Raw genomic sequence first — 23,198 nt, 5'->3', positions numbered from 1 at the left:
TGTGCCTAAGACGAATTTAAAAATCTCGGGGCACCTGGGTGGCTCAGTAGGTTGAGCGGCCGACTTCGGCTCAGGTCATGATCTCACGGTCTGTGAGTTCAAGCCCCGCATCGGGCTCTGTGCTGACAGCTCAGAGCCTGGAGCCTGTTTCAGATTCTGTGTCTCCCTCTCTCTGACCCTCCCCTGTTCATGCTCTGTCTCTCTCTATCTCAAAAATAAATAAACGTTAAAAAAAATAAAAATAAAAATCTCTTTGAGGGGTGCCTGGGTGGCATGCACAGTCTATGCAAGCAAACTGAAACGTAAGCCAGAGTAAACTCCTATAAATGCCTCAAGGCTAAGAAATTAAAACCTAAGAACAAGTGGGCACCTGGGTGGCTCAGTAGGTTAAGCATCCCACTTAGGCTCAGGTCATGATCTCACAGCTTGTGAGTTCAAGCCCCATATAAGGCTCTCAGCACAGAGCCAGCCTGCTTTGGATCCTCTCTGTCTCTCTCTCTCTCTGTCTCTCTCTGTCTCTCTGTCTCTCTCTCTCTCTCTCTCTCTGCCCCTCCCCGGCTTGTGCTTGTGTTCTCTCTCTGTCAGAAATAAATAAATATTTAAAAAATAAATAAATAAAAATAAAAATCTCTTTGAAATCTCTTGAGTTAAGTTCATCTTCTATGTGAATAATTTGTAGTAGTAAATGTGTGGAAACCAAGGATCATCATTTATAACAAAAACTATATTCATATTTACTTTTAAAATCTTCAGTGTTACTCCATGTTTGGATACCTGTTTTTTTTTTCCATATATTTTCTTTGAAAATATTTCCTCTCCAGTTTAGAAAAGTGGATTGGAATGAAAGAAACTTTTTTACTATTTGTATTAATCTAAAATTCTACAACCTAAGTAAATAAAGCAAATACGAAGTAAGTTCTACTCTAAACCTAAAAAGAAGTTTAAATAATTGCTTAGGATTCTAGTTATTAGTTGAAGGTATAATTGAGGACAAATAATGAAAAAAAGGAGCCTCATTATTTTAAAATGAAAGCTTAATGTTTTATTTTAACTGATATGTGAATATGCAGATTTTTAAATTAATTAAAAATATGCAGCATTTATGTTTCTGTTTCACAACTCAGGTAAACCAAAAGCTACTTCTCTAAGTTTTTATGTAAACTCCAGTTAGTTAACATACAATGTAATATTAGTTTTAGGTGTAGAATTTAGTTATTTAAATTAGAATATTCTTATTGAACTCATCATGTCTCTAATCAAGTAGTGATGAAATGAGATAGATTTAATTTACAAATTAACATTGTAAGTTTGTCCAGGTATATATTATTCCTGGGTTTTGGATTTTTCCTAAGAATTTAGAATGTCTAAGCAAGAATGTGTCAACAAGCAGTAAGTAATCATCACAGTTAGATTTTGTCTCATGTGTCAGTCCTCGTAAGAAAATATATTAAACAGTAATATAGGCCAACTTTTGACGGTTAGCCTATTGGAGAATCCCTATTTATACATGACATTTCTTTTTAAAGACAATTGTAAACTAAGTTAACATACAATCCATTACTCTTCCTGTTATAGTTTTTACTTATTCTGTACAGAAAGTAAATTTTTTAATATCACAGACTAATTATTAAATCATCTTTTTTGCAGTTAAATAATTGAAAACAAAGGTGAACAAGTATATAAAACATGATACAATGGAGTGTACATGTCTACACATAATAGAGATACATGTATTATGTGTATACATATACATATGTGTATATATATATATGTATATACACACACATATATTGTATACACACGTACATACAGTAAAGCCTTGGTTTCTGAGCATAATTCATTCTAGAAACATGATTGTAATCCAAGCACCTATATATCAAAGCAAACACTCTCTATTGGCTCAATGGAATCTTTTTCTTTTCATGCAATGTTAACAAGGAACCTATCCAATGACACTTGTGTTTGCCTCCTTTTGAGAATTTCACGTAAGTATGACACTGCATTGTCATTAAACTGATCGATCGCTTGCACTGCTACAGCATTATTCCTGTGGTGCTTTTCTACAAAATTTTGCACTGTTTCCCAAGATATAAAATCTTGCAATTTTGTCCACTTGCATACCCGTGTTTCTCGATGATTTCCTTCTTAACTTCCACCGCAATCATCTCCTTATCACCTTTTTTTTCAACTTTTTTCTGCATGGGGACCATTGTATTCGCTCCACAGATGTTGACTACAGTATGGTATTAATAAACTCTTGTCGTATACTGTATTTAATGTAACTGGCAATAAGGCAGGAGAGGAAAAGGTCTATATCTGCAGGCAGCCTGACCTAGAATGAAGCAAAACATACCTAAGCTTACTCTCGTATGGAAAATAAAGGAGTGTCCATAGGTGTTCTGCAGTGACAACAAATACACTAGTGCCAGTCGTGAGCACCTTCCAACATTCCAAAAAAATCACTGATTTCTGCGAAACACTGCGGACTGAGACGGAGCACCTGAGCATGAGTGATGATCACTCACAATACCACAGCAAGAGACAGAGAAGAATTATTGGCTCAGTTGTGATGTGACATTCAGTGTCACATCACATACTACTCGTATTGCAAGACACTGCTCATTTATCAAGTTAAAATTTATTAGAAATGTTTTCTTGTCTTGCAGAACACATGCAGAAGAAGTTACTCATAATCCAAGGTTTCACTGTATTTGCCTACATACATACATACATACATACACACAAGTATATACACACATACACAAAGATTATCATGGATATATGCATATGCAATTGAATATTCTGTCCTCTGGCATGTAGAGGAATGCATGACCATATATAATGAATATCAATATATATATTTCACATATATATTCCAAATCACATACTCCTAAACAAAGTCAGCTAGCTACACCCCAAATCAATGCATATTATAAGTGGATTCTAGCTCACTTCAAGCTTTCTTTTAGTGAATAAGCATTGAAGTGGCTTTGCTTCATCTTTACAAAATTGAAATTTAAAACAATATGTAACTCATAGGGCATTTGTAAAAATTAAGTACAAAAATGCATGGTAAATGATTTTCATAATATCTATATATGTTAGCTAATATAATTATCACAATTATAATTACCAGTAGGGCCTAAAATAAGAATATACTATATCATAAGATATTGGCTCACAGAATTTTATATCCTCCAATGTCTATAAACTATAAAACATTTCTATTCTGTTAATGAGTTTAAGAATTTTGTAGATACTTTGACATTTATAATCCAAAGCTTTGAAGAGCATTAGCTCCAGAAATCTTCATTATTTTTAAAGATAAATATTTTAGAATATCAATATTAAAATATGTCAAAGTATTTTACAATTATTTAAACTGTATGGAACATTATAAATAACATTTTTCTTTTTAAAATACATATATTCGAGGGGTGCCTGGGTGGCTTAGTCGGTTGAGTGTCCGGCTTCGACTCAGGTCATGATCTCACAGTTTGTGAGTTCGAGCCCCGCGTTGGCTCTGTGCTGACAGCTCAGAGCCTGGAGCGTTTCAGATTCTGTGTCTCCCTCTTTCTCTGTTCCTCACTTACTTGTGCTCTCTCTCTCTCTCAAAAATAAATAAACATCAAAAAAATTTTTAAATACATATGTTTGAGTCTATGATACAAGAAACAGATATGCATGAATGCTTTTTCAAAGTCTAATATTTTAGTAGAGCACTGAAATATTTCAATTGTTTGTTAAAAGATAAACTGAGGCATATTAAAAACACTAAGGGTTTATTTGAGCAAAACTGATTCAATACAGCAAATAGAAAGAAGCTCAGAACGCTGTACAAAATGAAACTTTTATAGACAGAAGGAAACAGGAAAAAGGAAGTTATACTGGCAAAAAAAGCAGGCTTGTTATTGCAAAGTAACTTTCCTTTAGACAATGGGAGATTGTCTTTAGGCAGATCATCTAACTAGTGTTGATTGGGTGATTCCTGATTGACAGGTTTTAAAACTTCATTTCTAGGAAAGCTGTAACTGTCAAATCTGTTTGGTGACATGGTACTTATTATAAGTGACTCCATTTTGGGCCTGTTTTATTTTCAACATGTTGAACATCTCTAAAAATGTCTATAGAAATGTACCGCTAGTTATATATATTATGTATATTATCTTTTCAACTTAATACATCAATGAAAATTATTATATTCCAAATAAATTTTACATAATTGGAAACAGAAGAGTCAGGTAATGTATACTCAGTAAAATTTTGACTTGTTTACTGATGTAGAATCTTTTGGAACATAGCTTCTAACCAAGGGACCCATATGCTGAAGGATGTGTTCTGAATAGCACATGACCCTGGGATACGCAATTTTTCCCATACACCACATCACCCAGAGGTACACAACCTGAAACAACACTGAAATGTTGTGTCATTCCAGAGTCACACAACATTGGCATACGAAAACCTTGGCTATGATCCCTGGAGGGTTGGAGTGTCATTTTTCAGGATGCAGCATAGGCACTGACACACACAAAAAAAATGATATACTGTATAGAGATAGAATCCATTCATCCAACCATCATTCCCAATATCCTACTTGCAAATTTTTTGTTTTCATTCCTCCTGGAGGCTGTATCAAGTAGAGGACTGTTCAGTAAATATTCAATTCCCATTGCTCCCAACCCACTCATACACATGCCATGGAAAGATTATATTTTTCTGCTCCGTTGATGTTGAATTTGGCAATATAATCTGCTTGGCTCCTTAAAGTATATTTCCCCACACTTTGACTTTGGGCTCAGACAGTGACTTGCTTTAATCAGCGGTATGGTAGCAGAGATGACTCATGCAAAGGCTTGATGTGCACTAGCATAGTTAAACAAGGACGTGGGCCTTGTCTCCCTGTGTTTCTGCCATTATGAGAAGGTAGCCCACTTGATCCCAGAAGAACAAGAGACACATGGAGCAGAACCAATCCAGTCAACTAGCAGACCCACAGCTTAAAGAGGAGCTTTCCCAATAGACCTCTGAGCATCATAATAAATGCTTATTGTTTGGAGATTTTAAACAAATAAATAAAATAACCTTATCAGGTTATCTATAGACTCTACCCTAGTTGTTGTGACAGACAACTTGATTTCAAAAATTCAAATAAAAAATGAAAATTTCCAGAAGGCTAAATCTACCTCTTATTTTTCTACTATTTCCTTCTACACTCTTTTGATAATATTAGGTATTTGAAAACGTAATTGTGTAATTATAGATTTCCTATATTTGGCAAAAACATAGGAGAACCTGGTTAAGCATATTTTAATACTAACTATAAGAGGGGACATTATGCTGAGTTTTTTCCCCTGGTTTTAAAATATATTCACTGTTGCAGTAAAACACCAGTGTACTTTAAAAGTGCCATTATAGCTGACCCCATAAATACCAAATTCACATTAAAGTAAGTGCTGAAGAATTCATGAATTGCTAACAATCTACTATGAAGTGTATTCTTTGTCTTTTTTCTTTTCCCCAACAAGGATGAAAACAGAAATCATCAATTTAATTACAGTGCTTGTATTCCCTCCTTTGTTATCCAAAGGAAGAACATTGTTATTTGTGACTTATTCAACCTACCACAAAATGTGCAAGTTAATTTCCAACTTTATTTTGTAACGTGAAGTAGGGAGTCTTTAAGCTGTCACAGCCCATGACAGGTATTTAAAACTTGTGTTGCTAGTTCTAAACATATTCAGAAAGCTGACATTTCTGAACAGACTATGTCTCGATTCTGACTGGCAAGAATATTTAATGGAAAAATTTATTATTCTTATTGAATAAAAAACAGAGTAAAATTGAAACATCTAGAAAAAGTAACTTTTGCAATTAATGTAGTATACTTTCAATTAAATATCAAAACAAAATGCTATTTACTGAACATAATTAGGCCAAACCTAACTCTTAGGCTAATACTTTATAACATCAATCAATCAGCCTTTCTCTTGACCTCCAAGAAATTAATCTATTGTTAGAGCTAATACAATATTGGTTGTAGAAAACAAATCAATATATTCTATGTCTGTTTTACCTATATAAATAAAATCATGACAACTCTGATACACTGTCATTTGGCCAATAAATTGAATTTAAGTGATATGTTGATTAGGAAACTAAATTCCTACAAAAAATTGTTATGTTACAATTCCTGTTATGTTACAATTCTTAAGAGGTGAAATTCTCATAAGTAAAACAGAAAATCCAAGATTTTAACTTAATTAGTACTGATGGTACAACTTATGTTAAGAGTCTTTAAAGTCATGAACTAATTATTTACCCCAGCTATTTTATTATGCTCCAGATGAACTGCATAAAATGTATAATATATGTTGTATTTCTTATAACTATCATATATACAATCACATAATATATATAATATACAATTATAAAATAAATATGATAATAAAACCTTTGCACTTTAAAAATTTAATATTAAAATCTTTTATCTAAATTCACTTAATCTGTAAAATATAACTGTAAATTTCTTTGTTTATATTTATTTGTATATCTGACACAACAGTGCTCTAAGTCAATACCTTTTTGAATAGTGACAATAATTCAGTACCTTTCCATAAATTTCCCAAGACAAGGATGATTGTTTCTGGCTCCAAAAGAATAAAAAATTAGCCTAGACTCTTTAAAAAAAAAAAGTTATTTTTTATCCTCAATTAATTTATAATGGTCTATTCTCTTATGGAAATATAGCAAATAATCAACAACATGGGATTAATATACAGAATAATAAAGACAGATGAAGAAAAAGATACTGGGAAAACAAACTATTCCAATAATAGCAAGTGTAACAGACATCTAATGTGTTGAAGAACTTATGAAAGCAACAATAATTATTCTTAAATATGATACCAACTAATACCAGAGACAGGGGTTATAGGCCTATGGAGAGGAGAACACAAATACTCCTTTTAACAAGACAGATTTAAAAGGAGAACTCCAAAGTATATTCAAGTCAAATCAATCATGCTCCAGAAAGAGCTCCATGAAAGCAAAAATTTTACTCTATTGTTCATAACCATAATTCTTAGTACCTAGAACCCTGCTTGGCATGTGGTTAGCACTTGATAAATATTAAATGAATATATGAATGAATGAACCTCTTGAATAGAAGCCTTTTGTAAGTTAGACAAAGAAGTGAAAATAAAAATTCCAAAGGCAAGGGGTGCCTGGGTGGCGCAATCAGTTAAGCCTCCGACCCTTGGTTTCAGCACAGTTCATGGTCTCATCATTTGTGGGATTGAGCTTGAGATTCTCTCACTCCCTCTCCTTTGGTCCCCTCCCTGTCACGTGCTCTCTCCCTCTCTCTCTCACAGTAAATAAATAAACAAACAAACATACAAACATTTAAAGAGACTAAGAGGGGCATCTGGGTTGCTCAGTTGTTTAAGCCTCTGACCTTAGCTCAGGTCATGATCTCACAGTCCGTGGGTTTGAGCCCCAAATCGTGCTTTGTGCTGACAGCATGGAGCCTGGAGCCTGCTTTAGATTCTGTGTCTCCCTCTCTCTCTTCCCCTCCCCCACTCATGCTCTGTGCGCTCTTGCTCTCAAAATAAATAAATTAATTAATTAATTAAACAATCATTTTTTTAAATATTAAAAAAGACTAAGAAATAAATTTATAAAAAAAAATTCGAAAGGCAGGAATGATATCCTAAACTTGAATGGTTAAAGGGATAAATACTATAAAATGGTATAAAAAGTCAAAATGGTATTTTAAAGTATACAAATCCCTAAAGAATCTCCACGGTACTTGGGGAAAAAAACTGATTAGAGGTCTGGTAGAAAAGGTACAAGATGTGCCTAGGATATTGTGCAAACAACAATGCAAATGAAACAATAATAGACAATTTTAGTGATGTCAAAAATATAAGGATCCAAATTAGAGAAACCTCCACTGGTTAATACTGAGATATATGTGGATTAAATCATATAATATCTAAAACTGGCTTAAAAATAATCCACTGGGGTGGGTTGGTGGGGTGCTTGATAGGATCTATGGCTAAAACACAAACAATTTTGAATTAATAAATAGAATCTAGGTAATGACTCCTTGACAGTTCATTATACCAGAATACATTTTTCCACGTGTGAAAATTTCCCTTAAAAATATTAACTAGAGTTTAAATGTAATGTATCCTGATATACAGGTAGTGTTTTGCAAAAATGAAATACACTGTTTTAACAAAATGACATTTCTTGTTTCATAAAGGTTTATATTTCATATTCTTTTTTTTTTAAATTTTTTTTTCAACGTTTATTTATTTTTGGAACAGAGAGAGACAGAGCATGAACGGGGGAGGGGCAGAGAGAGAGGGAGACACAGAATCGGAAACAGGCTCCAGGCTCTGAGCCATCAGCCCAGAGCCTGACACAGGGCTCGAACTCACGGACCGCGAGATCGTGACCTGGCTGAAGTCGGAGGCTTAACCGACTGCGCCACCCAGGCGCCCCTATATTTCATATTCTTAAGTAAATGCTTAAAAAATAAAGAAATTATATAGAAAAAGAAATATGTAATAAACATACAATTTTGTATTTCTAGAACTCTGATCATCTTTTGCTTATAAAATGGTCTCTCCTTACCACATAATTAGGCTTGCATGTCAAGCTAGACCAAGCAGACAACTCCTCTAGAATGTGCGCCACAACTTTTAGATAAGAGTAAGCCTAAAAAACTTGTAGGATGTAATATAAGGACATCATGTCCAGCAATTAGCTGGAATATGTCTAAGAGATGAAGAGATGAACTGGTATCAGAGATCTCTTAAGCATTTAGTTTCAGCCATACCTAAACTCCTGGGTAAAAGTAATGTCCTTATTTTTTTTTAAGGTATTTTAAGTTAGAATTATTTCACTTTCAATCTAAAATATGTTAATGAATATAGGCCAATAATGACCAATGATAGAATCAGATGATAATTAAATTGAGATAGTTTTGTAAATCAACTAGAATGGATACTATATGTATAAGTTAGAAGAATGGTCCCTATTAAATCAGATACAGGACAGTGAAAAAAATCTAAGGTAAAACAGAGGATCATGCCCACAGTGATTGGTTTAATGGCTTGATAAGAAGATTGCCAGTGAGATAACCAGCTGCCTTAGGATACTAGATAAAGAAAGATGATTAGGAACAGATTTATTGCAATTTATATGCAAATACCTTCAATATATTAAATGTGGAATTACTGAACAAGTAAAGACTGAAAAGAATAGCCGTGATACATATAGGAGAAGGCAGAAAAAAATTAAAATAATAAGTAAAAACTAGAAAGAAGACTACTGACCATATTAATACAATTTATTAGTCAGAATCTGTGGAGAGGAGGACCTAGTGAGAGTTTAATATAAGAATCATAGCTTAATGTATATTAATTCTTTTGAGTTTCAGGACATATTGGAGTTAAATATAAAAACAGTTTATAAGTCATTTGTCTTTATGGGCACAGTCACTCTTTTGCTGTTCATGTTTTTAGTATACGGCTTAAAAGCAAAACAAAACAAAAAGAATTTCCAATTAATTTTATACATCAAAACATAGAGATTTTGAGGCTTTTATTTCATAATTAAAGTCAGAATTTTGGTGCCAGTATAAAGTATATTCATGCAAATATCAGACACTAAGGGAAAGTACCTTTGTTACACTAGGAAATACAGGAAATATAAGAGTAAACTCCCAATTATAAGAGAAGGCAAGGAAAATTTGCTTGAATAAATAAAGTAACATTTCAAAGAATAGATGATTTTATTCAGGTTGCTCTGTGAATGTTTGTTTTATTCCAATAGTATTCAGTATTTGCTCAGAAAAAAAAAAAAAGAGAAATAAATGCTTCTAAAAGAAATAATGTTTCAAGTATGAAGTTGTCAATGAAATGCATTTCTACACCAAATAAAAAATGTATTTGTATTTTACTTAGTTTTATATTCATAGAAATTCTCATTTCCAATGTACAGATAAGAAAATCTACACTTCATTCAATTTTCTGCATTTCCCACCTATTTCAATCAAAAGTAAGCTAAAGGGTTTTTATTGCTTCTTCAAAATTGTTCAGTTACCATAGCAAGTTTTTATAGTTATTTCACAGTCCTATTTTAATAGATTATTGTATATTGATACTTCATTTAATATAGTTTCTCAGTTAAAAAAGAAAGAAAAAAAATCTTGGTTTTAATACTGTGAAGTCTCTTAAAATCTCATTTAAATGGCTTAAACATCACTCTGCAAAAAAAGCAAAAAGACATACATTTCTCCTTGTGTAATTATTACCTAATTTTATTTAAGTTTATGTATTTATTTTGGAGATAGAGAGAGTGTGTGAGTGGAGAAGAGCAGAGAGAGAGAGAGAGAGAGAGGGAGAGAAAGAATCCCAAGCAGGCTCTGCACTGTCAGCTCAGAACCCAACACAGGGCTCAATCTCACAAATCGTGAGATCATGACCTGAATTGAAATCACAAGTCAGACGCTTACCCAAATGAGCCACCCAGGTGCCCTAGCTGTTGCCTAATTTAAAAAAAAATAAAAATAAAGTACTTACACTGAACACACAGCATTCTTTTATAAACTTTTAAATGATTTATTAAGTTGTAACTAAATCACATAATTAATTAGTTAACATACAGAGATAATGATATTTAGGAGACATCATCTCTCAACACTGCATTAAAAAATTTTTTTTAATGTTTATTTAGTTTTGAGAGAGAGAGAGAGACAGAGAATGAGTGGGGAGGGGCAGAAAAAGAGGGAGACACAGAATCTGAAGCAGGCTCCAGGCTCTGTGCTGTCAACAGAGCCCAACACATACTGTGAGTTCATTACCTGAGCCAAAGTCAGATGTTTAACCACCTGAGCCACCCAGGCACCCAAACACTGAATTTTTAAAATGCACCTGACAGGGGCGCCTGGGTGGCTCGGTAGGTTGAGCGTCCGACTTCAGCTCAGGTCATGATCTCGCAGTTTGTGAGTTCAAGCCCCGCGTCGGGCTCTGTGCTGACAGCTCAGAGCCTGGAGCCTGCTTCAGATTCTGTGTCTCCTTCTCTCTCTGCCTCTCCCTCACTCTCTCTCTCTCTCTCTCCTTCAAAAATAAATAAACATTAACAAAAAATTTTTTTAATAAAAAATAAAAATAAAATGCACCTGACAAACATTTATAAAAGTCGATACATGCCTAGCTATTCTATATTCCATGTATATGATAGAATAGATATAATCTGTCTTCTGAAATGGGGTGGGAAAGGAGGCAATGGTTTAAAAACCAAATAAATGACAAATGTACAAAAAACACCAAATGTAAAGTTCGGGTGGAAGAAAGTTACCAAAAGCTGTTACAGAGAATGGTGTGAGGGGGACATTCAAAGTTATCACAGAAGGCTTAATTGAGATGATATTTAAGGTGAGCCATCCAGGATGATTTAGAGCCACAGCTCCATAAGAGCATAGCCTGTTCAATGGCCTTAATCCTGGAAAGGGTTTGGTATATTTGTCGAATGAGAAGCAGTCCTGGCTGACATTGGCTACTAGGGCACAGGTGGTGGAGCATCATGGGATTTGACTGGCATAATAGGCTGCCTCAGACTATTATGTGTCAGAGCAGGAACCATAGAGTTTACTCTGAATGGAAAACTCCCAGAACATAAAGCTAGTGGTTGGGGTAGGGTGGGGAAACGTGGGCTGATGGTGCTATCGTATAATGTGATTTAGGTTGTGAAAAGAACACTGGGCTATTTATGAAGAATACATTGGAGTTTAGAATTCCACTAATGATTCCTTGTGCATTTTTTTTTTTTTATTTTAAAAAAAAAAATTTTTTTTTCAACGTTTATTTATTTTTGGGACAGAGAAAGACAGAGCATGAACGGGGGAGGGGCAGAGAGAGAGGGAGACACAGAATCAGAAACAGGCTCCAGGCTCTGAGCCATCAGCCCAGAGCCTGACGCGGGGCTCGAACTCACGGACCGCGAGATCGTGACCTGGCTGAAGTCGGACGCTTAACCGACTGCGCCACCCAGGCGCCCCTGATTCCTTGTGCATTTTACCTATAAAAAGCAAATACTGAAACTTCTTTAAAAAATTAGGTGAGACTCTCCATATAAATATAATTACATATATTTCTTTACAGTGGTACCACTAGATTACTATTCAATTTTTCAAGTGTGTGATTTTCCTGACAAAAGCATACTAAATTACATATAAAAATTCTTTTAAAAACACTGCATTTGAATTTCCCCTACAACTATATTTTTGTATTTGGTATTCTATATATATACACACATATATATATATGTATTTTATATATTTTGTATATATGCCTCTGGTATCATGCGGGTACTAAACATCACAATGTGCACATGGCAAACCCCGCAACAAACAATATCGTAGCCTTAAATACCAATAGTGTTGTATCTGAAAAAGCCAGGCTTACCAAGTCCCTGTGGGTAACATAAAATGACTAGGAACCAGAAACATTACAGAGAGCAAGATGGAGTCACTCATGTCAAGCAGGGACCTGTGTCAAGCAATGATGCAAGAATTACGGGCATTGCAACTACCAGATATCCCCAAGATCAACACCAGATGATGACACAGTCTGAACTGTTAACCAGCAGAAACACAGGAGGTCTGAAAAGGCCCAAGACTGATTAAATCCTTTAAAAGAGAGGATTTGTGCAGCAAACTGTCAGACTCCTCAGACACTTACCCTTCTAAGTCTGTCTACTTCAAAAAGTAGTCTCTGAAGACTCTGAAGTCTCTGAAGACTCTGCCTCATCTCTGAAAAGAACAGAGATCCTTCACTGCTTGAACGTTGCAAGCAGTAAATGCCGAGAGAGATCACCCGGACCCCAGACCCAGGCCTTATTTCAACTGTGCACCCGCAGACTGACTTCTAGTTTAGCTCCTTAACTTCCTACCCGCCTCCCTTTCTATCTTATTTGTGTGACTTGTCTTGTGCCTCGCTTTGCGGGAGGTGGGAGAAGCCAAATTAAACGTGTGGTGAAATATCGTTGATTTCGGGATCCTGAACCGGCATTGTTAACTTTGCTTTATGACTGAATAAACATGACATTATAGAAACACACAACACGTGTGTGAGCCTTCATAGCCTTCTTATAACAAGCATACAACTTTGTCCCACGTCAATTTACCATTAAAACAAGATGCAATCACAAGGATAAAAGGAAACTGAAATTAACTTGGCAAAATGGTGGAAGGAGAGGTGCCCTGCTCTAGTCCCTCCCACAGAAACTCCCATTAAGCAACTCTCTATGGGGCTTTGGGAGACTTCTGGAACACAGGCGAAACGTTACAGTTCACCTGCCAAACAAGACAAACAAAAGACCTGAGAAACACTGCATTAAAAGGATAAGAAAAGCAGTGCCGCTTTTACCGCCACACCCCTCCCGGAAGTGTATTAGCACAGCGCTGAGAAAGTCTCCGCCCACATTTCCTCCTGTGAGGAAGAGACCTAGAGGGAGTCCAACTCCATGGACTTCTCCGACACTGACAGAGAAGCCCACTTCTGATTCAAGTGTGAACAACGTGGGGTCCGGCACGTTTAGACCATCTGCGGACAGTGAGGAATGAGGAAAATGGTCGGGGTTTTCTGTGACCAGTCCCTGGAATCTCAGTGATGCTGGCCCCTCGCCCTTCGAGCCAACCACAGAGCACAAGGATTTGCTCTATCACACAGCTTTCCCAATGCCACACACAGATGAGGAGCCTGTCACCAAGCTTGCTCTGCCTCATCCTCAGGGCCTCCCTCAGCGGAACCCACACCTGGAGCCCTTCTCCACGGCAGACCCTGCCAGTGACCTGACAATCAGAACCCCACCTACCAGTCTGTGCGTGGCACCACTGGCAGTCTCATCCCCCTGAAGAGCCTCACCAACAGCTTTCGCCCAATGCTGGAGCTTGTCTGGAGTCCGCCTTCACCGCGAAGCCCTGCAAGTGGCTTCCTGAACCCTGTGCGCCACTCACGTCAACGTCGACGTAAAGCCCTGCTCCTGGCCACGCCCACCCAGAAAGCCCCGCGGGGAACCGTAGCTTTACAGAGCCCAGTTAGCGGTCTTGCCTGACAATTGAGCCCAGCCAGCCGCTTCAGGTGACCTCAGCGATTTACTGGCGGTGTCCTCACCAGAACTCAGAGCTGAGCAAAACAGCCCTGACGAACTGCAGGGCCGTGGCAGTGTATCCTGCCCAATTGTGGACCCTGAGACCCCAACCCTGATCCTTATCCAATTGCAGACCCTGGCAACAGGTCACCCACCGGGCAAAGACGGGTCAGCTGGCCCTGCTGAAACTCTGAACCCACCAGGCAGCCCCAGCCCCCTCCAGAATGGATTCCAAGAGAGGGAACTGGCTCACTATGGACACCACCAACTGATGTGCCCAGAATTATTGGCTGGCTGATGTTGGCTTGCACCCTCAGGAGTTTCCGGGTGAAATCTGAAATTGGCCCCATACATGGAGGACAAGAAGAGACTGAAGAAAGAGGCAGACCACTCCAGATTGGTAGGTGGCAATTCTAATAAGCAAGGAAACTTACTTGGGAGGCTTGTTAGGCATTTGCAAGATCAGTAGATCTCTACCCCAGCCTACCAGAATTTTAAGTTTATATAGAGGCCTTCACTGGGTTCAATCAGGTATACAGTGTAGATGCTCTCAACAACACATTACTATCTTAACGATATTTCTTTGAAACAGCATCTAGTATGGATAAAGCAAGTGGAATGCATGTTCCAAGGACAAGGGAAGGGGTGTACAGCTTCCAATTTCCTGGGTCCAGCCTGTGGGTCAAATGTTGGTCATGTCCTCTTGATAATGTCCTCCAACAATCCACCCCTCTTGAGGAGCTCTTATAATCTTACACACACCTCATTCCCCTTCCACTCTGTGCCCTGAGAGGTCAGCAAGGGCTTTCACTGGCATAGAAGTTGCTTGTTTGGCAGCTTTCTGGCTGTATTGGAAGCAGATGCTACACCGACAGTACAGGCATATGCAAGAGAAAACACAGGTTAAAATAATGATGCCCAAAATAAGTAACATTTTTTTCCCCAGGAGCTCCAAGATCTAAACCACTAATTTATTAAGTCCCATAGGCTGAGAGTTGGATCATTCAGGGCATTCAATTATTGACTAATGTGATTTAATAAAGATAATACATTAGCTGACTCATGGGTGTGAATACACAACATTCTCTTTGAATGACAACACAGTTGCTTCCTTGCAAGGTAGTGATAATGTCCAAGGCCCTCCTATTTTGGAGGACAGCTTGTCTCCTTAGACACATTTCCAGTGTTCAGGAGAGACTGGCTTTATCAGCTGTCATTCAAGCCTTGCTTGGCAAATGTAGTAAGGGCTTCTATGTACGCTATAACATCCTCCATGCCAATGGAGGGGATAAAGGTGGTGTCCTGGATGACTGTACCAGTGGAACACAGGATGTGCTCATCTGCCATTGAGGAGAGGGAGGTTGGCAATGGTTACCATGAGGCAGATTCCCCTTTGTGCCGAGGGTAAACCCAGAGTGCAATGGTTCAACCACCCAAGTGGAAGCTAAGCCCAGTACAGAGCCCAATGCAGGGCTTGAACTGCCAACCCTGAGATCAAGACCTGAGCTGAGATTAAGAATTGGACACTTAACTGACTGAGACACCCAAGCACCTCCAGCCAAACTTTTCTTAGTTCAGGTCACTAGCTTCTGTGGTTCATAATTGTTTCCATTCAGATGGTGTCAGTGTTGAGGTGAATAGTGACTACAGTCCTTGTGGGCAGATTGTCCTGACCAGATTCATCTGTATTCCAGGCATCGATGGGAATTTCCCCCAGTCCCTCTCTGCAGGACACAATGGCCACCACAGAATAGGGGTGGGGGCATTTGGAGTATCTACCCACTCTGCAGGGCCTAGTAGCATCTACATTTCTAGAGCCAGTGGTTTGGAAAACAGGATACTCCTCTGTTGCAAATAGGCATGCCACTTAGTCAAAGTGAGGGTGAGTCATGGCTCACTTTGTCTCTGCCACTGTGTCCAGCACCATTACTTCCAGAGTCACAGACACATCTAACTGAAATGGTAGCCCTGCTTTGGAGACGGCCAGAGCTTTAATCTACTTCACCAGTATTTTTGACTGCTCAAAGGTGACTTGCTGCTCTGATCCCCAGCCCCACACTTGCCCTTTATTTATTCAGCAATATAAGTGATAAAGGCACAATGCTAGGTAGGCAATAAAAGTCCTCTAAAACCCCCAAACCCTACAAATACTTGCACCTCTTTCATACTCTTAGGCTTGCACCTAATCAATTATAGTTTCTGGGTAGGCTTACACCTAATCAATTATGGCGTCTGGAACAACACATTTCTTACCTGACCAAACAACTCCCAAAAACTTTATGGCGGTACCTAAACCTTGAATTTTCTGGGGGTTCACTGCCTGTCATCTCCCTTGCAGATGTCCCAGCAAAGTCTGTAGAGTGTCCTGCAGCAGAAGCAAGTCTTCACATGTTATCATTATATCATCAATGTAATGAGCCCATTTTACTGATGTGTGGAAGGAGAACAGGGGCAGGTCATGGGTTACTATCCCATTACATACTGTGGGTTTATGCAGGTAACCCAGAGGAAGCACTTGAAAGATCCATGATGCTCCTCCCACATCAAGGTAAATTGATCTTGTGACTTAGCAGCCAGGGATATATTTAAAAAAAAGTATTGACTAAATCTAGCAGAGTATGGTACATTTCTAGGACTGTGGTCAAGGTATCTAAGATGGTGGCAATGTCAGGCACAGCTTCATAGATGGGAGATAACACGCTGTTCAGTTCTTGATAGATATCATCTATCATGAGCCATGTGACTTTTTTACCAGCCAAACTGGGCTGTTGGAAACAATATGGGCAGAGTGTACGATACCCAGCTGGTGCAGCTCTTGGATATTTCTCCTATTTAATTGTGCCCCTGGGCAATTTATATTGTGTGACAGTTACCACTCTTCCTTGGGGGGGGGCAGGTTTGGCAGCTTCTCGTTAGTGTTTCCCCCAGCACTTGTGGAATTTACCAATCAAAGTTTGTAGAGCATGACTTTATAGGATATCAGCGTTAAGTATGTTTCTTGGTATTGGAGAGATAAAAATCTCATATTCTCATGGAAAAGAATGCCCAGTTAGCAATGTCAAAAAGACCTTCTTGACCATAACTATTTGTCCTGTATAACCATTGGTGGCACTGAGGAGGCCAGAAAACTTTTGAGGGGTAGTATCATCTAGAGTCATCATCTTTTGTTTATTTCTGGGGAACCAGTGAATATTGAGCTCAACCTGATGTCTGGTCACCTCCAGTGGCCCTCTCCTGCAGGCAGTCTTGGCTTAAATTATATAGTCAGGGCATGGGAGGCACCTACCCTGAGTAGGACTGTATTCCTGAGGTCTTTGCTGAAACAGGAGGGGCATCAGAGAGGGTAGGGGCAGGTGAGAAAGGTCTTAACTGTTGCTAAGGTTTTAAGGCTTTACACAGGCCACCCAGCATAGTGTTGCGATACTGGTTTATCTTTGTAGGTGAGGTCATGGCAACAGTGAGGTCAAGCCACATATGCTTCTACGTGACTTTTATTGGACCCTTTACACATGATTGGAATAGCCTTTTCGCTTTTCAAGTTCCCTCTCTGTGTTGGGTCTTTCCAATAGCCTGTACCCATTCCTAGGATTTGTGAAATTACCCCAGATGAATCATGGATTTCCCAACATTATGTATGCTTGCCCATGACTGGCTCAGGACATCTATTCCATACTATGTGATGGGTGTGGACTGTAGTGTCTCACTTTCATTTCTACAGTGAATGTGACCTAATCAGGGCCTTGAAACATCAGGGCATAGATGGTCTGTCTCATTCCCAACTCCCTAAGAATTTTTGTACATTCTCTATAGATTTCCAGGGTCCTACATGCCCAGGGAGAACCCCTTCATTGGACTCAACCTCCCTGAAGGCTAGAATAATGCAAACTATAAGGGAATGAGTATCTTGAACCGCCCAAATGCAGTGTGGGTGCTGCCAGAGGACAGAGAGTGTGGTGATGTTCCTGCCTGGTCAAAGAAGTACCATTGCTCTTCCACATCCCATAGCTGCACTAACCCTCTAACCATGTCTGGATACTTTCCCTGGCCTTTTACTGGAATTTGGCATCTATTATCAGTAAGCTCAGCAGGAGTAAGCTCATCATGAACATTTCCTGATTTAGGGCCTACCCCACTGGGTGGCATTGTTGTTGTTGTGGTTTTGCTTTCCTTTTTTTTTTTTTTTTTTTTTTTTTTTAAAGTTTATTTTTGAGACAGAGATAGAGCATAAGTAGGGGAGGGGCAGAGAGAGAGAGAGAGAGAGAGAGGGAGACACAGAGTCCCAAGCAGGCTCCAGGCTCTGAGCTGTCAGCACAGAGCCTGGCGCAGGGCTCGAATCCACGAACTGTGAGATCATGACCTAAACTGAAGTTGGACCTCCAACCAAGCCACCCAGGCGCCCCTACTTTCCTTTGTATTAGGAGTTGGATGGCATGGTCCCATGAAATTTCATCTATTTCACTGTCAATTATCACAACATCCTTCTCTTTGCTCTCCTAAATCCCCCAGGGATTCCACCTCTTAGGGTTCTAATTGGGCTTTGTCAAAGCGCTTGGAACTTAATCCAAGGCAACTTGCACCCTACTACCTTTGCAAAACAGCATGCTAAGGTCTCCAATTTATATTATAATTCTATTCTCCCATCTTATCTATTAGACCCAAAGCTAGCAGAGTAGTGGAAAGCCACATGTTCTACTCTAACTCAGCTCTTCTTTCAAATTTCTAATTTGAACTTCAGCCTCTAATTGGACATCAGTGGCCAAACTGACCACAGCAGGGGCCAGAACACTGTGTCAGCTATTTGTTCCCCTCTTTGCTTCAGTCCAATATGCATCAAACCAGCCACTGACTTGGGAGCATCCCCATACTAACATGATACACAAGTATCTAACATATGGATCACCCCTCCACACATAAAGGTCAATGGCCAACTCAGGATTTCCCCCATAAATGTTTGTTTTGTTTTGTTTTTCCTAAGACCTATTTATCTGGTCTTCTACTAGCTAGCCAAGTGTTAGTGAGCTCCCTCAGCAGCTTCCCAGGTGAAATCTGAGGCTGACCTTGCACATGAAGACTAGAGAGAATGAGGAAAGAGGCAGGCCATTCCAGATTGATAGGTGGCAATTTTAATAAGCAAGGAAAATTACTTATGAGTTGTGTCTTGGGCAGTCACAAGATGAGTAGATCTCCACTGCTCTTCAACAGAATCTTAAAAGTTTATATAAAGGCCTTCAGTGGGATCTGTCACATATACCATCCAGATGGTCACAACAGCACATTGTCATCTCAAGGCTGTGTCATTATGGGAAGGCAAGGGGAATGCACATTCCAAGGATGCGGAAGGGGCGAGGAGCCTCTGATTGCTGGGGTCTAGGTCATAGGTCAATGGGTACTTATGTCCTCTCAGTAACCTCATCCAACATCTGACTGGTGAAATCTTTCCTTTGCCAAAGCCAGCCTGTCAGACTGGAAGAGATCTTCAAATGTGCAGAAATAAGGTAAGAATGCAAGGATTAGGAAGAAACAGGAAAACATGACACCTCCAAAGGAAGCTAATAAATCTCTAGCCACTGATCTTAAAGAGATGGGGATCTATGAAGGCCCAAAGAAAAATTCAAAACAATTCTCTTAAAGAGGCTCAGTGAACTACACATAATGGAATGAAACAAGATATAAATAATTGTGAGGAAGACAGGTATTCACAAACACATTAAAATTAAACAACATATTTTTAACTACTTTTTGGTTCAAGAAAAAATCAAGGAAGAAATTAGAAAGTACCTTGAGAGGGGCACCAGGGTGGCTCAGTCAGTTAAGTGTCTGACTTCGGCTCAGGGCATAATCTCTCAGTTCGTGGATTCAAGCCCCACGTTGGACTCTGTGCTGACATCTCAGTCAGGAGAGTCAAGGAGCCTGCTTGGATTCTGTGACTCCCCCTCTCTCTCCCTCTCCCCTGCTCATGCTCTGTCTCTCTATGTCTCTCAAAAATAAATAAATGTTAAAAAATATTAAAAATAAAAGGAAGTACCTTGAGAAAAATTAAAACAAAAACACAGCATACCAAAACGTATAGGATGCAGCAAAAGTAGTAAGGGGGAAGTTTATAGCAATAGATAATGACCTCACAAAAGAGAGAAAGCTCTCAAATCAACAACCTCAACAAACAGGAAAAAAAAATGAAGCTCAAAGTTAGCAGAAGAAATGAAATTTTAAGATTTAGAGCAGAAATAAATTAAAAATAAAAATAGAAAAGCAAAATTGATGTGATTTTTTAAAGATAAAATTTTTAAAAAATACTTAAACTTACTAAAAAAAAAGAGTGAAGTCTCAAATAAATAAAACCAGAAATGAAAAGGGAGACATTACAACTCATGCCACAGAAAATTTGAAAACATCATAAAGGGTTATTATATATCAACAAATTGGACAACCTATATGAATTGGATAAGTTCCTAGAAACACAATTCACCAAGACTGAACCAAGAAGAAAGCTTGAACATTGCAGTTATAATCAAGGAGATAGAATCATTAATGGAAAACCTCCCAACAAATAAAAATCAAGGTGAATTCTACCAAACATTTAAAAATAATAACAATTCTTTTTTTAAAAGCTTCCAAAAATATACAGAGGGAGCACTTCCAAACTTATTTTTGAGGCAGCATCACTTCAGACAAAGAATTGAAACCATAGAACTAAAAGAAAACATACTAGAAAAATAATTCTTGATATTGGCCTTGCCAGTGAATTCTTGAATGTGACACCAAAAGCACAAGTAAGAAAAACACAGACAGACAAATGAGACTAGATCAAGCTGAAAGGCTGCTGCACAGCAAAGGAAAAAATCAACAAATGTAAGGCAAACTATGGAATGAGAAAACTATTCGCAAATCATATATCTGATATGGGGTTAATATCCAAAATATATAGGGAACTTTTATAACTCACTATCAAAAAACCCAAAAACTCAAATTAAAAATGAGCAAAGGACTTTTATAGACATTTCTCCAAAGAAGACATACAAAATTCCAACAAGTATATAGAAAGGTGCTCCACATCACTAACGATGAGGGAAATGCAAGTCAAAACCATTGGAAGATATCACCTCACACCTGTTAATATGGCTATTATTAAGAAGATGAGTCATATATAATAAGCTTTGAGGAGAATGTGGAGAAAAGGGAACCTTCATACACTGTTGATATGACTGCAAAATGGTGTAGTCATTATGAAAGATAATATGGACATTCCTCAAAATTAAAAATAGAACTACCATGTGATCCAGAAGTCCCAGTTCTGAATACTTATACAAAAGAATTGAAATTGGGATCTGATAGAGATATTTGTACTTTCATGTTCATTGAAGAATTATTCACAGTAGTCAAGATGTGGAAACAACCGAAATGTTAATTGATGGATGAATGGGTAACGAAAACATGTAGATAATGTGTGTAGACATATGCTAGAATATTAGTCATCCTTGCAAAAGAAGGAAATCCTGTCATTTGCTACATTGTAGATGGACTTGGAAGGCATTATGCTAAGTGTAATAAACCAAACATAGACAGATACTACATGATCCCACTTCTATCAGGAATCTAAAATAGTCAAACTCATTGAAGCAAAGAGGAGAGTAGAGATGACCAAGGTTTGGGGAAGGGTAATCAGAGACATTGATCAAAGGGTATGTAGTTTTATTTATGAAAGATAAATAAGTCCAAGAGATCTACTGTACAGCATAGTGCATATAATTAACAATACTATACTGTATCCTTAAAAATTTAAGATGATCATATATTAAATGTTCTTAAAGAGGAGGGAAGGAAACTTCTAGAGGTTATGGTTAAGTTTAAGGCATTGTATATGGTGACAGTTTCATAGGTGTATTCATATCTTTAAATTCATCATAATGTCTACATTAAATATGTAAAGCTTTTTTTGTATGTCAATACTTCCTAAGTGTTTTTAAATAAATAAAGGGGGCTCCATGGTGGCTCAAGTGGTTAAACATCTCATTATTGATTTTGGCTTAGGTCATGATCTCACATTTCCTGAAATCGAGCCCCGTATTGGGTTCTGTGCTGCCAGCATGGAGCCTGCTTGGGATTCTCTCTCTCCTGATGTCTCTACCCCTCCCTTGCTTGCACTCTTCCTTCTCTCTTTCAAGATAAATAAGTAAAATATAAATCAATCAATCAATCAATCAATCAATCAATCAGGAAAAGAGCACACTGAAATAGAGAAACTATGAGATGATAAATGTAGTTATTTTTATGCCCCCTACCCCCTCCAAAAAATAATAAAAGAAATAGAAATAGCAAAGGACAATATTTACGGTCTCAGGGAGTCAAAGGACTCAAGTGAGCTAGAATGTCCTTTGTTCAGGTTACAGGGGCTTTTCACTTCTAGGACACTGTTTCTAGGCATACCCTGACATTGACATATCTTCTAGAGATAATAATTGTGATGTCTTAATCTTTAATATTTTTTAATATTTATTTATTCTTGAGACCGAGACAGAGCATGAACAGGGAAGGGGCAGAGAGAGAGGGAGACATAGAATCCGAAGCAGGCTCCAGGCTCTGAGCTGTCAGCAGAGAGCCCGACGCGGGGCTCGAACCCACGAACTGTGAGATCATGACCTGAGTCCAAGTTGGACGCTTAACCAACTGAGCCACCCAGGCACCCTGTGATGTCTTAATCTTTAAATGTTGCCAATAAAACTTCACTTTTTAAAAACGTGGTATGAGCTAGCAAAGTATGATACAAATTATGTGTAGGCCTACTTTGGCAGAACTGTAATATGGAAGTCTTTGGTGATGATCAAGAACGGTTTCAGTGTTGTATTGGGACTGAAGGTACTGGAAGTTATTTAGGGAGGTAGTGATGTGAGGATGCAGAGTGACTTACTATAAGATATGCTTTTTAAAAAATTTTTCTGTGAGTTTATAGCTGAAAAGGGGTATGGATTAAAGTTTGGAATGTATGTATAAAGAGATACATAGTTGGATAGATGAAGATATATTTTGAGATTGAA

General features: G+C 38.1%; 2 long non-coding RNA genes across 2 annotated transcripts in view; one reads left to right on the top strand and one right to left on the bottom strand.

Annotated features, from left to right (window-relative positions):
• Window positions 1-14,024, bottom strand: part of LOC147581966 (uncharacterized) — a 74,743-nt gene extending 60,719 nt beyond the window's left edge. The window contains exon 1 of the long non-coding RNA XR_015249807.1: window positions 13,891-14,024. This is a non-coding gene — a long non-coding RNA (uncharacterized LOC147581966). The remainder of the gene's footprint in view (window positions 1-13,890) is intronic.
• The window catches only part of LOC147581965 (uncharacterized), a 31,942-nt gene continuing 21,554 nt past the window's right edge, over window positions 12,811-23,198 (top strand). The window contains exon 1 of the long non-coding RNA XR_015249806.1: window positions 12,811-14,566. This is a non-coding gene — a long non-coding RNA (uncharacterized LOC147581965). The remainder of the gene's footprint in view (window positions 14,567-23,198) is intronic.

Source organism: Puma concolor, chromosome B1 (genome assembly GCF_028749965.1).
Source record: "Puma concolor isolate L17-30 chromosome B1, mPumCon1.1.hap2, whole genome shotgun sequence".
Classification (NCBI taxonomy): Eukaryota; Metazoa; Chordata; class Mammalia; order Carnivora; family Felidae; genus Puma; species Puma concolor.
The sequence above is the reverse complement of the archived record's forward strand: the minus strand, read 5'-3'. Positions and strand labels throughout refer to the sequence as shown.